Source organism: Choloepus didactylus, chromosome 4 (assembly GCF_015220235.1).
Source record: "Choloepus didactylus isolate mChoDid1 chromosome 4, mChoDid1.pri, whole genome shotgun sequence".
NCBI lineage: Eukaryota > Metazoa > Chordata > Mammalia > Pilosa > Megalonychidae > Choloepus > Choloepus didactylus.
Window position 1 is genome coordinate 34,423,246 of NC_051310.1, and position 5,685 is coordinate 34,428,930.

Sequence of the window (5,685 nt, forward strand, 5' to 3'; positions counted from 1 at the left end):
GCTATACTTTGTGGAATGTGACTTACCATTCTGGTTCATGCATTGGGCAAAGCAAGAAGAGTAAAACCAGAAAACCATTCCGCTGTATCTGGGGTAAGATTCCCACACCTAACCCTTCCATAGTCCCTTTAAGATCTAAACTCAAAATCCACCACCACGCCACATCATGTTCACATTATGCTGGCTGAGAGATCCACAGAATCAGTAACTGCTGCCATCCACAATGGGGCAAACCACAAAGCCCTGAGTGAGAATTAAACCAAGGTTGAGTCTGAACCCTGGCATGCTGAGCTGCCCTTGCAAATCCTGCCTAGTCATGGGGTCGGAATGTGCCAGACCATTAAGGGAGGAACCCGGGGTTTCCACAAGAGGCAGGGAGCTCTGTTGCGACACAGCGGTGAAGGCTCTGGTCCTAATGGAACAGGGACAGAGCAGCTGGTCCCCATCCAAGCCTCTGCTAGGGCCCCACATTCCTCAACTTTCTGCCCCTTGCCACTGGTGAGGCAGAGTCTTCTCTTCCTGTTAGCAGGCAGCAAACAGGTTCCCACCCACCCCAACCTCTTTCTTCTGCCCATCCCTCCCTCAGGCAGGCCATGCTCGTAAGAAAGCTGAGCCTCCTCTCCCGAGGCAAGTCATAGAGTCAGAAACGGGCGCGCGTCTTCAGATTTCAGGGCTTCCAGAAGCTGGCTCTTTGGTGCTGAGGGTCAGAAGTGTCCTGTTACTGGGTCAGCAGTTATCCCTGTGACAGAGCCCCTAGACTGTAAGTGCCTTCTCAGATTTGATCCCCTCAATTTCTAATCTGGAATGAGCTGCCGTTAACTGGCACATCATTAAAACATCACTTCCGTTCCTGATTCCATTCTTCAAGGAGTTCCAGCCCCTCCTGTGCTCTCTAGTTTTAAAGGAAGCTCTCACCTTTCCCCCTTCCCACCTCAACATTCCTCAGAGGCATCTAGGACAGTAGTTAAGGGCTTGGGCTCTGAGATCAGAAAGACCTGAGTTCAAATCCCAGCTCTACCTTGGGCAAGTTAATTCACTTTTTTGTGCCTTTTCCTAATCCTCTAAAGGAAGATAATATTACTACCTCATAGGTGTGTTTGAGGACTAAATGGGCTAGTTATCATGGACTAGTCAGTGGAATGCTTTGCACCTAGGAGGGGCTCAGTCCCTATCTGCAAGTCTGGCTTTTCAACCTTGCACATGGCACCCAGCAATGGCAACAGGCAAAGAGGAGAGTTTCTGGTAGATGCACAAGACATGTTTGGTTTGTTTACTTATTTACTGCAATCACACACACACCATCTGTTGTGGATTGAATAGTGTGTCCTCAAGATATGTTGAAGCCCTAACCACAGGTACCTATGAATGTGATTCTTTGTTTGCAGATGTAATCAAATTAGGATGAGGTCATACTAGATTAGGATGGGCTCTAAACCCATTGGCTGCTGTTCTTACATAGGGAGATTTGGAGATACAGAGAGACACATGGGGAAAAAGGCCAAGTGAGGATGGAAACAGACTGAATTTATGCTCCTCAAGCCAAGGAACACCCGGGGCCACCAGAAACTGGAAGAAGCAAAGAAGGATTCTCCCCTAGAGCCTTCAGAGGCAGTGTGGCCCTAAAGACACCCTAATTCCAAGACTTCAAGCTTCCAGAACTGTGAGAGAATGAATTTCTGTTTTAAGCCATCCAGTTTGTGGTAATTTGTTAAACAGCTCTAGGAAACAAATACATCACCCTCACCCCACCCTGGTTCTCTCCTCTTCCTTCATTGGTTCCTTCTCTCTTCAATTCTTTCAGTCATCCTTGTCTCTGTCCTCTCATTCCACTCCCACATCCACTTCATCTCAGATCTTTGGAAGTCTATGTTGGATCTGTCCCCTCCTCCTCAACCCTTCTGCCTGACTCCCATGCAACCGTGATCTCTTCTCCAACCCACCTGCACAGTGAATTCAGGTTTGCAAACCTCAACACTGCACTGACTCAGCAGTTACTGCTCTAATTCCACCAAGGAGGCCAGCCCTTTCTGAGGCATGAGGTCCAAGCCCCCAGCCTGCTGTTCCTGGCTTTCACCAACCTACTTTCAAGCTCTTCCCAATCCATCTCCTCCTACTTCCTCTTATGTCTCCAGCACTCAGCCACATTGGACTATTTGCTACTCCAACCATTCCATCCTCTAGTCTACACATTGTCCAAGCTCTTTCCTGACTTGAAAGTTCTCCCTCCTTTTTAAATCTTTCAGGGCCCATCTCAATGTCAGTTCCTTCATATCCTAGCTAGGCATGATGTCCTTGCCTTAAACTCCTCTACTTTTTTGGTTTTCAGTCATCTTTCTGACACTTACTAGTCTGGTGCCTGGTAAAGAGCCAAGGTGCCCACTCAACAAAAGGGTGTTGAATGAACGAGCTGCAGTTAACTGGCATGTCCAGAAATGTCCAAAGAACCTCACTTCCAATCCAGATTCGTCTGAGCCCAGATCCAGGGAAAGCTGTGGTTGGAAATCTAAATCTAGGCAAGGTTCTCAAAGAAGGTTTGCTATCTTAAAAAAATATGGCTGAGGATCCTTTTTAAATCAGAGCCACATAAATGGCAAACCGGGGTTCAACCTAGGTTTCCACACACCAAGCTTACTTAAAGTCAATCCACACGTACAAGCAATCTTAAAGGATACAGTATGATGCCACCCCCCAAAGGGTGTATTTGCATATGTAGGTGTAAAGTGTATGTACCTACATATCTATATGCACACTAACTTAATCTGAAGCTAAGGTTCACAGAGTATGACAGTTGAGAGCACAGGAAATGTCAGGAAACTTAAGTTACATAAATAAAAGAAAATGGTTCTATATAAAGGGTTCTAAGTTCATACAGAATTTATGAGCACCACCATAAGCTAACAATACAGCATGCCTAATTTCCACTCCATAAGAAAACATGCCCAGACACTCCTGGGCTTTAAGGGACATGTTCAGAAGACAGCCGAGCTGCTTGCCACTGGCATCTCTGAGGTGTGGACAGCACTGCCACCAGAGGAAGGTCAACTCTAAAGCTCTGTCTCTGAGGACCAAGTTCACATGGGAAAATACGTTCGGCACTGGGAAGGGACTTCAACACTCATCACCATCCTCGCACAATGGTGTGAATTTAAAGCACCATGAGGGTGGTGCCATTTAGGCAAGTTTGCACACTCTGTAATTCTGGCACCTGGTCCTGCCATCACCAAGTGCCATGTAAACATTTGTCTATGCCTGCCAATGAATAACTAGAAGCACCAAATGGAGCACGGATGGGGGCTCCAGGGTCCCACATGTAAGGGATGAGGTTGGAGTGAAGGCACTCTGCAAGAAAAGCACCTCTGGTCCTGTGGAAGGAGCTCAGCAGGTGTGCCCTAGGACTGAGTCTGTGGATACCCCAGAAAGAAGCAAGGAGAGACCAAGGTGGCTGCTAGGGCACTGCAACACTGTAGAACTGGGAACAGGGGGTGAGTTAATCACAAAAGTGAGCCCCAGCTACCCAGGAACAGCAGGAACATTCCATGATAAGCAAGAAAAGGGGGTGCAGAGCCTGCATATGACTGTATTTTTGAAACACCCAAATCCAAGCCCTTGGCTTCTTTTAAAAAGGCCAGTTCAGGATTAAGGAAGTGGCAGACCTTCAGGAACAAAAAAAATTCCACTGATTGGGGGAAAATCACTCATGAAAAGGGTGGATTTAAAAGGCTAAGCTTAGGTCTCTAAGGATTTAGGAAGTAGGGTCACAGCTAGTCACCTCCACTTCCTTAGCACCTCCTCTATTTCAAATCACAGAATTTGTCCTCAAACTTGTGATTATGCTGGTAGCTTACAGAACCACGACAATCCTGGGTTTCTTTCCCTCTGGGGAAAAGAGGTTAGGGAAATGCAGGATGCAGCAGCTAATGAACCTGCAATCATTGATTCCTAGAAAAGAGAATAGTAGTAGTAATAGCTGCTGCTTACATTGAGCTCCTCATACAACAAAGTACTGTCCTAAGTACTATATAGCCATGAACTCTTCTAATTTTATTTTTAAATTGCGGGAGCTGGTGTTTAAAACAGCTTGCCCAAGGTCACAGAAATAGTAAGTGGTGGGCCTGGACTCAAGCCCAGGCCATCAGTACCAGAGTCTGTACGCTTACCCATTTATGCTAAACACTCAGGGACTGCTATTCAAACCAGGAGGAAAGAAACTACCATGTACTGAGCACCTATTGCATTAGTGAGTGTGCTAGATGATTTTTTCACATTACTTCATTTAATCCTTCACCGCAGCCCCTGAAGGCAGCATCATTTTGTCTTAGTTGCTTTTTACAGATGTGAAAACATCTGTAATTTGACTAAGGGTCACCCAGCTTCTAACGGCAGACCTGAGATTCAAACCCATGGTCATCTGACTCCACAGCCCTTGATGAACAAGGCGAATGCCACCCCAGGGTGGACAATTCTTCGGTTCTTCATGCTCTATTCTGTAATTCAAGTTGTCCCCCATCTGTCTAGCAATTGGAGGAAGCAATGGTGAGTGATTTTCCAGCTATGGTCTGTCTTACTTGCCACTTAGTCATGCCCTATGGGATTTCTTGTTCTTAGATAATGTTTAGTTCAGTTTATTTTTTTTCCATGTAAATGCATCCACAACCAGATTGTCAGCACTGTGAGGACAGGGACACTGACTAACCCTTCCTTATGTCCCTCCCCCACACCTCCCGTTCAGTACAATGCCAAGAACAGAGATGACACTCAACAAATTATTTTCTGAATGAAGAGATGACTCTTAAGACTGTGCAGCCCAAACCCAGCCCAAGTATGTCCATCTCTTCTAGAGCAGATAATTTGGGCACAGCACAGTCTTCTGTACTGCAAGAGTTCACCACCAAAAGAAAGCAGATGTGAGGTGGGATGACGCAAGGAAGCACCAACACAGGGAAGACCTCAAATGCGGGACTCCCCAAGATCAGATATGGAGGCTATTGCAATGGGGGCTGATCAACTTGCCACCCTCAAGCCTACTTTCAATATTTATTGAACACCTACTGCACATTTAGCAGTAAAAAGTTAAGGGAGGGGACAACAGATGCCAAGACAAAGAGCTCACTATCGCCAAGCTTACAATCTATCTAATATACCTTGATCTTGACCTACAGCCTTGATGCTGAGTTTCTTCCTCATCTTTGGGGGGTGCAAGGTAGCTGAAGAGCAGAGGAACCCTAGGCTGTAAACAGAGAAGATGCTAAGTTTAAGGGATGGGTCTGATTACCACAGGGAATTTTTTCTGATTAAAAAAATAAAAGTGATGCTGACAAAGGGCTTTACTTTTTAGGGGAACCCAATATTCGTGCCCTGCTTTCAGTCATCAACTCTACAGCTTCCTGGTACACGCACTCCTCCCTTTTTATGGGTTGAGTGTTTCCTCTTGAATTGTCCTCATGATGAAATCCACAAAAGGTCAGTCTAGGCCTACTTTGAGAGCGGAAATGAAGCCTCTTCAACCTCCCCTCTCACCGAGAGACCAATCCACTGTTGGCTTCAACACTCAAAGGTCCCTCCGGCTGGCAATGCTGAAGACCAGCGACCACAGGCTCACAGAACTTCCCCAATGACTCAGCTGGAGAAGAGGAAAAAATGAGTAGGCGTCTTTCAAACCACCAGGCAGCAGAAAGGCAGAGCATG

At 46.3% G+C, this 5,685-nt stretch overlaps 1 pseudogene; it reads right to left on the bottom strand.

The window, feature by feature from the left end:
• Positions 1–5,513: 5,513 nt before the first annotated feature.
• The window catches only part of LOC119532589, a 17,197-nt pseudogene continuing 17,025 nt past the window's right edge, over positions 5,514–5,685 (bottom strand).